This window comes from Lepisosteus oculatus, chromosome 4 (genome assembly GCF_040954835.1).
Source record: "Lepisosteus oculatus isolate fLepOcu1 chromosome 4, fLepOcu1.hap2, whole genome shotgun sequence".
NCBI lineage: Eukaryota > Metazoa > Chordata > Actinopteri > Semionotiformes > Lepisosteidae > Lepisosteus > Lepisosteus oculatus.
In genome coordinates, this window is record NC_090699.1 from 14,514,141 (window position 1) to 14,528,641 (window position 14,501).

The following is a 14,501-nucleotide window of genomic DNA, read 5'->3' on the forward strand; positions in this document are numbered from 1 at the left end:
ACACTAATTGAAAGCTAGGTTTGATGACTCGTTCTGTCACATCCACAAGACCACACACACAAGAAAGGGTATTATCTGCCAGTCAGTTTGTAACTTGCTATGTCACCCGCTCATGTTCACACACTGACACAACATTGAGTGAGGATACTTCAGCCCGTCTCACGCACGCACATCTACAAATGTAGGAGTTGTACTGTACAACACTGAGTGGTAGTTTGGGCGGATAACTTACTCTTTTACACATTCACACACGAGGTAGCCCAGTTTGTCACAGGCACATAGCACCCTAATGGTCTGCCAGCTTGACTGTTATGCACAGACGGCAGCATGCATGCCTTCAATGATAAAATTCCAGTCTGCTATCCAAGAGCTAAATATATAATACCCAGTACAAGGCACTCACCCCCCCAAATAGCCCAAAACTTCAATCACCCATCCGTATTGTCTTCAGAAACCTAACAACTGTGGGAATGCACCAGTGCAATAGAGGGGATTTTGTGCTCTTTGTCTCTGTTAAAAATCCTAAGGAATTTGGTACCCAGGACTCCTGGCTAGAGTGCTCTTGACTTGCAGGGGAGAACAGCCCTGTTGAGCCACCCAAGTTTTCCTCTGCGTTTATCTGCAGGTCACATTGCAGCCCATTCGCCTGCCAGAGCTGTTTCTGGAAAACCAGTCTCACATTCCCGATGAGGTTTCTCTGCCTGTCTCGAGTGCAGGCAGCAGTTCCCAGTGCCGGGGGGGGGCGTGCGTCTCCCCAGTACACAGACAATCACACGCACAAGGAACATCGGGGGGGGGGGGGGGGCAGGGTTTAAAACACTCACTTTCCTCTCGTGATTTGAGAGCGGGTGGGCTTCTCCGAAGTTGGCGTGGCGTGTCTGATAATATTGGAAACATCAGACAGTACTCGTAGTAATACAGAAGAAAGATGTACTTATAGTACATATCCTAGTTCAAATACAGAGCTGTGTCAGCATGAGTGGGATATAAAGGAACATGTAAAGGCTGAAAAGAGAACAAAAGTGACACACCCGAAGAAGGCTCCACAGCCAAAACGTTGTGTTTTTTTTCCTTATCTTTTCAGCATGGAATGAACCTTTACTTGTTCCCTTACATATCCTAGTTTGTCTCAAAGGAGGGGTATAATCCAGACTTGTTTAATTTGGACAGCTGCAAATCGGGGCAGATTTTCTCGAAGCAGGGCTTACTCATTCACAGATCCTTAGCCTATATTGCAAGTTCAGGGTATGCGGGGTGGAGCTGTGGCTCTGTGGCTAAGAATCTGTGCCTGTGACTGGAAGGCTGCCAGTTCAAATCCCACAGCTGGTAGAGGAATCCTACTCTGTTGGGTCCCTGAGTGAGGCCCTTAACCCCAGCTACTCCAGCGGTGCTGTATAAATGGCTGACCCTGTGCTCTGACCCCAAGTCTCTCTCCCTGTCTGTATCTTATGGAGAGCAAGCTGGGGTATGTGAAAAGACAAATTCCTAATGCAAGAAATTGTATAGGTCTAATAAAACAACATTATTATTATTGTGTATAGACGTGCACTGTGCTGTACAGTACATGAGGGTTATGTGTGCCGCGATGCTGTTGCGGTCTGGTCACTGGCCTTACTGGGGCTCTCGAGCTGGGCTTACTGTGCTCACCGTGCTGCTCACATGGCAGGGACCCAGGTCTTTGGTGTCCACCGGTGACATTTCGCTCTGGACCTCTGCTGTTCACCCAATTGATGATTTCATAGCAGAGCAACGTGATGCAGCTTTAAAGGGCAGAACATTATCTACAAGAACAACGGGGCTCCGCCTCCAAAGTTGCTGTGCTCAGTTAAGAGGGGCTCTTACCTGCTCTGTCCAGACGGGGGCGTTGTGGGACTCCCAGCAGTTTGTCCAGTGTGGTTCCTGGATTGGGCAGTTTTACAGTCAGATTACCCGTTAAACTCTGTGAATAATGACCGTGCAAAACAGAGTATGTTAGCTCTAAAGAGATCTGAGTTATATAGGTCATTCTAACGGTTGGATGGCGATGGATAACACTGTTGTTAGTTCAGTCTTTTTCTATACACTAACACTAATGAACTGTGGGCATTTCTGTACATGTTCCAGTGTGATGAAAATGGCAGGCGTTGACTTTAAAATCAGATGTGTTTCTGTAGCTCTCCCCATGGAAAGAGCAGGGCTACCTCAGTTCGTATCAGAATATCCATGTACTAAAAAGTTTGAGGATGGAAAAAAATGAAAAAAAATGTTTGTAGCTACTTTTGTTGAACAATTTAAAAAAGAACAGTTTTATAAACACTCATTGTGTGAAATCACTCATTCCCATACTGCCCTAAATCAACCTCTCAGATTAATGAAACAGGCCAGTCGGGTGATATACCCGTCAGATTAATGAAACAGGCCAGTCGGGTGATATACCTGTCAGATTGATGAAACAGGCCAGTCGGGTGATATACCTGTCAGATTAATGAAACAGGCCAGTCGTGTGATATACCTCTCAGATTAATGAAACAGGCCAGTCGGGTGATATACCTCTCAGATTAATGAAACAGGCCAGTCGGGTGATATACCTGTCAGATTAATGAAACAGGCCAGTCGTGTGATATACCTGTCAGATTAATGAAACAGGCCAGTTGGGTGATATACCTCTCAGATTAATTAATGGGGACAGGTGATATACTATAGCTCTCAGATAAATTAATCAGGGCAGTTAGGTGGTATACCCCTCAGATTACTTAATGAGGCTAGTCCGGTGATGTACCTCTCAGATTAATGGATCAGGCCGGTCAAATGACACATCTCTCAGATTAAAAAATCAGATTGGGTGATATACCTCTCAGATTAAGGAATCAGGCCAGTCAGGTGATATACTGTACCTCTCAGAATGAATCGGGTCAATCAGGTGATATATCTCTCAGATTAAGGAACTGGTTGAGTGATATAACTCTCTGAATAATGAATCAAATTAGTGAGATGAATCAGGCCAGTTGGGTGATATACAGTTTAATGAATTCAGATTAATGTTTCATATTAATGAATCAGGACAAGCAATATAACCCTCGGAATTACAACATATATATATATAGTATATACCTTCAATGAAATACTATACTGTACCTTACTTCCAATTAGTCAGCTTGTGACTCCAGTAAATCGGGTGTTATTGCTCTGTCAAGCTACGGAGGCTGTCAAAGTAAAAAAAAAAAATCATTTAATAGCCTGAAAAATCAAGCAAAATAGCGTAATCCACACAGGCTTCATACAAGCGCCTCTCCTAATATAAGGACAAAATGCACCCCTCGAACGTACCGAAAACAGTCGCTGCTCCCTTTCAGCCTGTCTTTTCACGTTTCAGCCTGTAATGACCGCTGCGACACCGCTGTTTTAAAGATGAGATGGTGTTTTTTCGTCTTCAGTCGATTTAGATTTAAGATTCGTCCCCCGTATTCGCGAATATTCTTCGCGGGCAGTTACGAGCGCGTGGCCGACCTGCTGCAGAACCGTTAGGATTTGAAAGCGGACCGGACCCGTTCAGCGGCTGCCCATCTGACGCCTAACATCTAATTCATTTGCCTTAAAACCACACGTACAGTACTGTAAAATGCTAGGAAACGGCATTTTGAAAAAAATAAATAAAACCTTCGCGAGAAAGAAAACGGTGGAAAAAAAAAGAATGTTTCCCACATGTAACAGGTGAGCGTAGTTGAAGAGTTGTTTCGTTTTTAGTTTTTTTTCCTTTGGGGATAAAAGAACAACAGTAACAATCATTAAAAAACTTCTAAAGTTTAACTCATTAAAATAAACAAAGCTTACTGGGTTAAAAAGCTTAACGGGCAGTAATTGGACAAGGAAGAGGCAAAACAGGTAACATACCGGAACCCGCGTTTAAGTCATCGATGTTTTATCGACGTATTTTGAGATAGGTGTATCTGAACTCGTGTACAATTATTGAAAGTTCATTTATATTTATGTGTGTGAGGTACGTTTATGGGGTGGAAGAACACAGCACTAATGCGATTATAGGAATTCTGTCTGGGCTGTGTCCACAGTAGCTACATTTCCAGGCAGAAAAACACATTATGAATGCAACAGAGCTCCAATAAACCAGGCCATTACATAATAATAATACTAATAATGTTCAAATTCCCTAAACTACAGTTTTTAATGGTCAAGGGCTACGTTTTAATTGCAACAAAGACAAGTGAGTCCCAAGCAAACACATTTCCCTCACTCTTTTGCCCCTCTTTGCTCTTCATCTCCCAGTCCTCTCTCTCTCTTCTTCCTGTCTCCCATTCTGGTCTTTTCCCTTCTCTCTCTTTCCTCTTTTGTGGTCTTTCCCCTTTCTCTCTCTCTGCCCTTTCTCTTCCCCTTCTTTCCCTTTGTCTCTGTCTAATTTAAAAAAAAGGTAGACTGGTTTTAGAAGACATGTACCGGGAATGACTTTGTTGTGCTTTTCAATGGTTTCAACAGGCCTGAAGTAAAATCTAAGAGAAGACGGTCTGATCTGTGTTCAGTGGGATCCCTCAACACAGCTGTAAGATTCCACAGGCATTTTCAGCTGCAGCAGGTACAGTATTTGTTGCTGACTACCGACACCGACACCCTCCATTGAGACTGATGAAATGGATGAAACAGCAACAATCCAATTGTCATCATCTCCTTACACAGGGCCGAGGGTCTGCAGTCAGCTCCTGAGTCACTCGGTCGAGTTATTATTCAGCTTCAGGGCAGCAGAGCCCTCCGGTGGAATGGAGTGAGAAGTCCGAGCCGAGGTCAGCCCTGACTTCACTGGCAGAGTGAGCGACCCCAAGACGGACCTCACACTGCGGGGACCCGGCTGAAGCCTGCACAGAGCACTTGCTTGCCTGGTGCCCCACTCTCTGCCCAGAACCCGTGCCCAGACACACGTTTTGCTGGGACTGGGCAGTATGAGCCCACTGACCGGTGCTCTCCTCAGCAAGGCTTGTGTTCAATCATCTGCTCGGCTACCGCAGGGGTCCATGGCAAATCAGCAGGCACCCACCCCAGGGGGCATGTGTAGGCTCTTCTGGCCCACCCCCTGTGAAAGTGCCCCAGTGGATCTCACACACATCTCTGTGCGGGAACTGGGAGATGGGCAGTAGTCCTGTCGTGTGGCACTACTCTGGTGTGTACGATGGTGCGTATGCCTCTGGAACAAAAAAGGTGTTTTTGTGCAAAGAAAAATGTGTGTTTCTGGGTGCTCTGCATGTAAAAACAGAATTTTGTAACAGTGACACTACTTCTGTTTAATAGTTCATCATCCATTGACAATTGTTCCAGTTCCTCATTTAAAAAGCCCTGTTAAATAAGACTTTCGCCATGTGAATGAATGCAATACTCAACATCGACCTTCTTCCTACGTCTGCGTGGGAACTACATTGAAATAAGAACTAACACGGCACTGTGTCCTGTCCATGTACACCTAGAATCCAGTGGTGGCCTGGAGGAGCAGGAACGGGGCCCTTTCCGTCAGTACTGCTTGTCTGCGCCAGGATGCAGGCCCAGAACAGTGAGTACAGCACAGCTACATTCTTCACACATTCTTGACTATATTAAGAGCAAAAGCCCTCTTTTAACGTGATCATGGAAATGATCTTCTGTACGCACAGATCCAGGGTTCTGTATTGATGTTAGGAGACTGAAATAAAATGCGGGCACAGATAATTGTACTTTATGAATCTGAATATTTAAAATGCAGTACATTATATTTGTTTATTATATTAATATCAGATTTGGTTTTCTTTCTTTATTTTCTTAATCTTAGAGTAATGTTAAAATGGTCTTCCCTGCTTCGGGATGCTTCACCTTTTGAAATACACAGAAATACACTAAATGTGTATTTATATTTGCTTTCAGATTCAAGTACAGACAAGACAATGTTTCTGTGGCACAAGTTCATTTCAACTACATCCAACTGGCACTTAGACATTTATTGATGCATCATCTAAATAAATGGTTTATAGTCTCCAAAGAAGCCATCCTTCCATTTTCATGTGTGACAGTGAAGTTGACAGCAGAGAGAAGGCAGTGTTCATTATTCACCACACTGTGTGTGCCATGTCATTCCTTATCCATACTAAACCCTTTTATTGTCATTAATGGCTTCAGTCTGCTGGCCTCAAGTAATCTGGCAACATGGAACCTGGAAGGAAAGTTGTCAGCTGTTTGTAAAACCATTACCAGTCAGAAAGGCACCATGCACACAGTGACTGTTATCTGTTTCCCCAAGAAAAAACAGGCAGCTCTGTGGCTGTCAGACAGCTCCCAATCTTAGCTGAAGGAGAAAACAAAGGCGGGGTTAGGAGTTCCTGTCTTGTAGGTGAGGGAGTAGATAAAATTGTCTGTGTTAGCATTGTATTAAGATTGGCATAACAGCCCTGTTTCCAATAACTAGTCTGGCTTATTAATCATGTGTAGGAGAAGGAAACATCTTACCTGTTTCCTGGAAGCAGAATGAAACACTCCAGAGGACACTTACCTCAATTCTCCCTCCTCTCTAACCCCAGTGAACTATAAATGTTCATAGCTAACTGAATAAGCAGAAGCAGACTGCAGTTCTCAACTGTGTCTCCTCTCCAGGATCTACCACCAGCCCCCTCCCCGTTCCTCAGCAGTAATGATAATATCATTAATAACTTGTATAGTACTCCCAGCATGAGTGCTCGTTCAGCCCTTACCTCCCTGCGTCTCCAGATGCTTTGCTGCAGTGAGCTGTTGCTCCAAGCAGGTCACCTTCAGGCCTCAGGACACTTTCTGCCAGAGGCTGAGCCTGCGTGTGCCAGCAGGAGCCACAGGGAGGAGAGAGAGGCAGAGGGGCACTGCATCCTAATTAAGGCACATTATCCCCCTGCTGTGAGTCTTTGCACGGCTGAGATTGCACAGATTTCACAGGTCCTCTTGGTGAACTATCAAGTGACAGCCTGAGAAAGGAGCAGGTATCTGTTTCCACAGGGCAGGCTGTGCTGGACTGAGAACTGAGCTGGACTGAGCTGCATAGGCCCCTCTGAGCCATGCCATCACACTCAGCTGTGGCTTCAAGCTTGAGCTGGGGAAATAACGAGGAGGCAGCACATAGTGTTTGTTTGTGATGGGGGCAAGGCCCAGGTTCTTCCTCTACCTCCACCTACTTTCTCTGAAGTCAGGGGTCTTGGGCGAACACCTGTTTTCACAGATGAGTACTGCAAACACCCCCAGAGACACATAAAGCTCTCCTTGTTTCTTTCCAGATTTGATCTCCTTTTCTTTTTCTGCCCTGCTTGCCTCTCTTTACAATCTTGACTTGCTGCTTTCACTGTTCATCTGAAAAGCTGTAACCTTTTACTCAGTTGGCATCCCTTCCGTAGGTGCTAACGCTAGCTCATTGCTGCTTTGCTATTGCAAGGAAAATAAAATAAGTCAGATGTAGTGAACACGATCATGAACACCTGCTGCTCACACCTTCAAATAAGGGGTTTAGGGCTTTATCACTAGAGTGCAGATTTTAAAACATCAGGACAAGGACAACACACGAATGGACATTATCATTCAGCCTCATATGTGTGCCCCCTGTGGTGGGTCCTGTCTGTTGTCCTGAGACCGTTCTTCATCACTGTCATCACTGTTTCACACTCACATGCTTTTCTTTCTTTATGCTTTTCAGCTGTTGGCTGTCTACTCTGGACCTGTCGTACAGCACAGGTAATGCATATTCATTATATAGACTTTTCCCATCACAAATTACAGCTAGCTGTATTTATCGCAATTTACTGAGAACGAAAGCCCGTTTCTGTAATAGCTTTGAAATGACAGTGATAGAATCTCACGATTCATTAATGAAAATGCTTTGCTATACATACAGTGCCAATAGAAAGTCTACATCACCCTTGGACTTTTTCACATTTTATTGTGTTACAGCATGGAACCATGATGTATTTAACAGAATGTTTGCCACTCATCAGCACAAAGTACTCTATAATGTCAAAGTAAAACAAAATACAGACATTTTACTAAGTTAATTAAAAATAAAAAACAGAAAATAATTGAATGCATACTGTACGTATTCAGCCCCCCAGGTTAATACTTGGTAAGATCACCTTTGGCAGCAATTACAGCTGTAAGTGTCTTTGGGTAAGTCTTCCAAATGCCAGTGCTCTTACGGATTGCAATACATTTTTCTCCAGGATTTTTCTGTACTTAGCTCCATCCATTTTTCCTTCTATCTTTATGAGTTTTCTAGTCCATGCCACAGAGTAGCATCCCCAAAGCATGATGCTGCCACCACCATGCTTCACTGTAGGGATGGTGTTCTCAGTGTGATGTGCTGTGTTTGGTTTGCACCAAACATAAAGATCAATTTTGGTCTCATCAGACCATAGAATCTTCCTCCAAATTGTTGATACTCTCACATGCCTTTGGACAAACTCCAGCCGAGATGTGATATGAGTTTTTTTCAACAAATGATGGACTTCACTGTGCTTTGAGGTATATTCAATGCCTTGGAAATGTTCTTATATCCTTGCCCGGACTGGTATTTTTCAAGAACCAAGCATTCTGCTTGGATTGTTCCTTGGTCTTCATGGTGTAGTGTTTCCTTAGAAATTCATTAACTAAGTGGGGAAGGTCCCAGACATAGGTGTAGTTATTCTGAAAACATGTGAAGCACCTCCAGGTGGACTCCAGGTGGACTCCAGTCAAGTAATTCTGTGACTTGCAGAAGAGAGCTGGTTACTTCAGAGGTAATTTAGGTGTGTCCAAGCAAGGGGGCGAATACTTATGCATTCAATTATTTTGTTTATTATTTTTAATTAATTTAGTAAAATGTCTGGATGTTTTTACTTTGGCATTATAGAGTACTTTGTGTTGATGGTTCCATACTGTAACACAATAAACTGTGAAAAAGTCAGAAGGGGGTGTAGACTTTCTATAGGCACTGTATACTGTAGCCATACATATACAAACTAGGTATACAATTATATTTATTTGCGAAACAAAATTAGAAGTGTGTTCGGGCAGTTCTGTTGTGGTAAAACTGTAGTGAAACAGACAGATTTACTTACTATTGACATCATAATTCATAGCCACACTGTGCATTTAAAAAGCACCACAACCATAAAAAGGGTTCCTTGTTTTTTGTATTAATTTGTAAGAAAAGGGTTTTTTAAAGCTGGGGCTTCATAGATTTTTACTCACAAACTGGTGATTTCTGATGAAAACACTGTAAATAAGAAGAGGCTTTAGTTCCAAATTGTCCTTGGGTATATACAGTATATACTGTGCAACACTTTGTTTCATTTTACAATTTCTTTGATATAAAACGGTTAAACTAACACTGGTTCTATAATTTCCAACCTTAAATGAAAAGCTGAGTTCATTAGAAAAGCGTTCATTGTTAAAAACAACAGCTGGGTCAAGACTGCGTATTTAAAGTGATACATTATTATGGAGGTCTCACTGATCCCCAGAGTTTCTGTCTGCCGACCAGCTTTGATCTCCCATCAGAGCTGAGCAGAGAGAAGCCTTCGGTAGACGGGGAGCCGGGAGGTGAGGCGAGGTATCTCCCATGTGTCCCTTCAATCACAGCAGATGCAGGAGCGCCCTAATAATAGGCCGGTGTTAAAAGACAGCGGCGAGTCAGGTTTCTGCTTGTGATAAACAGGCTGGGTGGAAAGGTACTCTGTGTGTCAGGCAGTGGAGGAGGGGTCAGGCTGACATGACATCCAGCGGCACAGCGCTGATTACAGAAGGAGCTGGGACAGCTGGGAATGGGGTCTGAGAGGCCAGGAATAGCACATTCAAGTGCTGCTCAGCCACCAGGCCGGGGCTAATAAAGGAACACAGAGAGAAGGACCTGCAAGACAAAGGGATCAAATTCCTCTGCTGTTTATGTATACACGTAGCACAAAAATGTATTGGATAACAAGGGTGTGCGGGGCTAAACTTTGAAACTTTTTAATACAGCGCTTTGACGTGTATTTTGCAATTATCGATTTGAAGCCTTGTACCCTAGAAAACATGTATCTTTGTTAGTCCCAGGGTTTTATTTAACTTTTATTATTATAACCTTCACAGAGGTTATCGAAAGTTTTATTTTTATCCTTTCTTTAGCGTATGCATAAAGGGTGAACTGTTGGAGGAAAAAAACTTAAAGCTAGTAGCTATTTAAAAAATATTTGAAAGTTTTGTAACTTCTAAGCAAGTGTTGTATTGGCATGTACACACCTTCTGGATTCATTTTGTGCAACCTGTGTTACATTCCTGTATCTAGGAATAAATACATTTTACTAAGGCAAAATAGCAAGGACAAGAAATATTACACAAGAGCACAATAAGCTAGAGGCTTTTAAAAGCAGCCCTGTTGTATCTAGATATTCAACCTTTTGGAAAACAGGAGAACAAACACTGGTTGCATAGTATGTACAAACAGACACCACAGAGGGTTAACGCTGAGGCCCTGAAGGAAGGGTAGATAATTTTCAATCTTCCAGAACATTTGCCACTCTAACACTGTGTTTGGGAAAATGTGTAGGGGATGCTGTCAAAATGACAGCTATCTTGACACTTGACACGGACACCGGGTGCTTGTTTTATCTGTTGACCTTTGCAGCGCAATCTTCATCAGCCATTGCTTCTTCTTTCACTTTTCACTCACTTGTCAGTGTGATTCATGGGGCTCAATTATGCCTCTGTGCCTGGAAAAGCTCTCATCGGTTTTCCTTTTCTGACCCAAATATTTCAGTGACGTTGTTATGAAAATCTCTTAGATATCTGTTTTTCTAAGGTAGCTTGGATGTTTGAACCCTTTGTCACAGTAAACAACTTTGGTAGCTTTCAGTTGTTTTTAAACACCCTGTACAGAGAAGCCTGGGAAGAGAACAATGGCTGTAATTCTTCTTCACTTTAATCTCTGGATCCACTCACGGCTTTGCTTTCCCTGGGCAAGCAGCTATCTGCTCCTTTATAGGATAAACCAGAGACATTGATGAGGAACTTGTCTAGGTGTGATGGATGTTGAGATTTGATGTGTCCTCCATTCGCTAAGAAAGCTGCTGTAATACTGTGGAAAGTGGGCGCTGCTTGTGTTGGCTTCCTTTTATACAGTCAGTTTGTCACTCTAACTGTATAGGTTGAGGGACACCACTTAAAGAGAGACTGGGGACAGTATGTGTGGTTCTTCTCCACAGCAACCCCTAGATTCCAAATACCTTACACACCTGAACACCCGTGTCCTCTTCAGGGAGTGTACTGTTGATGCTGATACATTGTCTGATACAGTAGCAATGATGGTAGACGGATTTGTTGTGAAGACTTCACTTCTAATTTTTAAATATACTGTCATTATAATGTTTCTAGTAACGCATAATTAGTACATAATTACTAAGTATATACATGGGTACTTGTAATTGCAATGATATTATCCCCTACACACATGTTTTGAAAAAAAACATATTTGTGTAGTTGTTTGGAATTAAGGAATTAATTGATGAATTACATTGATGAATGAAGGAAATAAATAATGAATTGGGTCAAGTACGAAGGTACACAATATGGTGAAGTGTTACTGATTTGCCTCTATTATCGGAGGAAAGTTGTATAACTGGGGATGCGGGCAAGAAGACTGTGTTCTATGTGTTGCCACATAAATGAAAACAGGGTACATATCTGAACCACTTTTTTAAATGCTGGGAAATCTTACATGTTTAGTGCAACAAAATAACTTCACCATATTTCCTAGTACCTAAATAAGTTAGTTTGGCAGAACACGCACCTGACCCTGTCCCTGGGCTGCCCTTACACTTAGATTCCAGTGTCTCTCCTGTGTTACAAACCAGAGTTATTTGTTCAGAGAAGCAAAATGTATAAATCTGGGTAATACATCCCTAGGTTGTATTTTCAAAGTTTTGAACATTACGATTCACTGAATGTGGAAAAAGGTACAAATACCAAAATTCAAAACTGTTAATAGTGTTGATGAAGATGAACAGACTGACACAAGCCAATTTTGAGATACACATAAAAAATGTTCTTTATTGAGAAAATGTCCACACATATTTAAATTATTTAATAAAAAATATTTGAAAAACGTTTGTATAATGAACAGTAATAACATGAATAAGATACAATGAAGTAAACTGCGTCATGTTGACCAGTTTATGAAAAGGACCAACACTGTACGATTGCACATTGCAATAAAACGCATCCATGTATAATCTTTTCCCCCTTTTTTGTATTTACTGAGTATTTACTCTGAAGTACTAAAAATCTGGGAGGCGCTTATATTGTAATAACTGGGGTTTTATTAAAATTTAAAATTGATTAAAATTAAATTCAAAATTTAGATTTTTCCCATACGTAAATGCTTTATTGATGCACAATTGAATGTTAAGGCTGTCTGGGATAGGCTCTGTCTCCCCTGCGACCCTGTATTGGATAAATCAATTAGAAAATTAAGGGATGGATGAATGTTACAAATTTATGAGGTGTAATTTATAACTCCTAATCTACAGTGCTGCCAAAATATGATTTCCTCCTGCATTATAATCAGTGTAATGTTGGAATGTCAGTTTTCACTGATTGCTATCATTAGGGGACACTTGCAAGCAGGGACTTTTGCAGGGACTTTTAAAGAGTTAGGTTAAGGATGAGGGAACACATTTAGTACAGGTGTAACTACAGTAATCTCTCAACTGTGTGGTGCTCGAAATAACGTTTGACTTATCCCTTGTGACAGGTTATATATTGTACCACAGAGGTCACTCACTACCAAAGGCCTTGTTTACCATAATAAAAACACAACTTACAGTTGTTCAGCATCTCCAGTATTCACTCACTCCCGACCTTCACAATGTCTGTGAAGGTAATTTTGAACAGCACATGCATTATTATAATTTACCAACTACGCGACTGCTCAAAGTGCATTACAGAAAAGTTAGAACAAGATACAACTTAGAATTAAAAACCAGCAACAATGTTTCTTTTGGCAAAAATAAACATAAGGATTTATATTGTAACAGAGGTGTAAAGGGACGGACAGACATCGATTAAATAAATGCCCGCCTAAAGAAGAAGGTTTTGAGTCTGGGTTTGAAGGAGTTGAGGGAAGGTGGAGCGCTGATATTATTGGGGATCGAAGCTCTGGGGAATAGCAAAATGGAACAAAATTGCGTTTCTAAATCATGGAAGTACAAATCCCTTGACAGATGTTTTCAGATTGAAAAGCAGAAGAAAAAAGGAGTGCTACAGTCTAATTTTCCATCTACCCCTCAGGTCTCACAGACTGCAGATGAACGACTGGGGCTGAGAGCAGCTCTTCAAGACCTGGCTGGGCTGAAAACCTGCCTGGTTTGTGAGGTGCCCTTGTTTCCGTGTTTCCTGAGTGACAGTTCTGTGCCCTTCCTTTCAACCTTTTGTTAATTTGCAATCTGCATGGAATGTGAACCATCTGACAGGTGTGTCCCTTTTCCTGTTTCTTCTTGACCCCGAGTCTCTTGTGATTGCCCGTTGTTATTGATTTTGTTTCATACAGGCACGCATACCGTGCATGTTTTTATTTTTTTACAGCAACATGGTTGGTACAAATTTAATTATCCGTTTCAGACATAACATAATTATTTATAGAACTGTAAACTGTCATCATCATTTGCTGATTATTGGCCTTGTAACATTAGCAGTGTTTCATACCATACTTGAAAAAATGTTTATGGCGTTGATTCTATCTCTGTCTCTGACTTGATTTATGTGCACTGAGACCTTTTGAGTGAGGTCACCTGCTGCCGTTGATCCTATACAAACACCGTGACTGAAGTCTAGACCTCGATGTGCCTCTCAAGCTGTCCTCCTCAATCAGCGAGTGCACTCGGCAGGAATTTCACAGGGTTATCTTTGTACTCAAGGATAAAGGGAGGAAACAATACCATGTCAACGAGGTGGAGTCAGAGGCAGCGCTTTCACTGGCCCACTGAGAGGAGCAGGTCAGCACTGACCTTGTACTTGCCTTGGTTCACTGTGGGGGCACAGCTTCCTTCCAGAGCGGCTGTCAGGTCTGTCACCTGTGACGAGCCTCAAGCTCAAGCCTCAAGGTGTTGACTGGCACCCTTCACCTCACTAATCCTCGTGGCCAAAACCCCTTTCAGCTGAGTCTCTTGCTGTCTATTAGCTGCACACTGCACCTCTGTGTACTGTATTTAGTACAAAACCCAATTAGAAATGTATCAGATAAACACATTAAAGCTTTCTTGACCCCCTGGAGTAATAGGGCTCTCATGTCTCATGAGATTTAATTCTGCAGTTAAGACTGGGATATTAGCATATATGACCCATTACCTGCTCCAGTATGGGCAGAAAAATATATGATTTAAATAATGGTAAATATACTTCACTTGTCTAGGTTCAAGAAAAATAGAACCTCAAATTATTTAAAAGTGATATATATACAGGGTACTGCTAGTAACTATTAGGTTTTAAATACCAAATGGGCTAGATGGGCCAAATGGGCTTCTCTCATTTAT

General features: G+C 42.1%; 1 long non-coding RNA gene across 4 annotated transcripts in view; it reads right to left on the reverse strand.

The window, feature by feature from the left end:
- The window catches only part of LOC107075964 (uncharacterized), a 25,889-nt gene extending 19,071 nt beyond the window's left edge, over window positions 1–6,818 (reverse strand). Inside the window, exons 1-3 of one of the 4 annotated variants that reach the window (XR_011189289.1) lie at window positions 3,307–3,533; window positions 3,115–3,182; window positions 1,843–1,939 (exon numbers count right to left, since the gene is read on the reverse strand). This is a non-coding gene — a long non-coding RNA (uncharacterized lncRNA). Of the gene's footprint in view, window positions 1–1,842; window positions 1,940–3,114; window positions 3,183–3,306; window positions 3,536–6,695 lie in introns of those variants that run through there. The other 3 variants (XR_011189290.1, XR_001477417.2, XR_001477418.2) reach the window with 3 other exon arrangements.
- Between the last annotated feature and the right edge of the window lie 7,683 nt (window positions 6,819–14,501).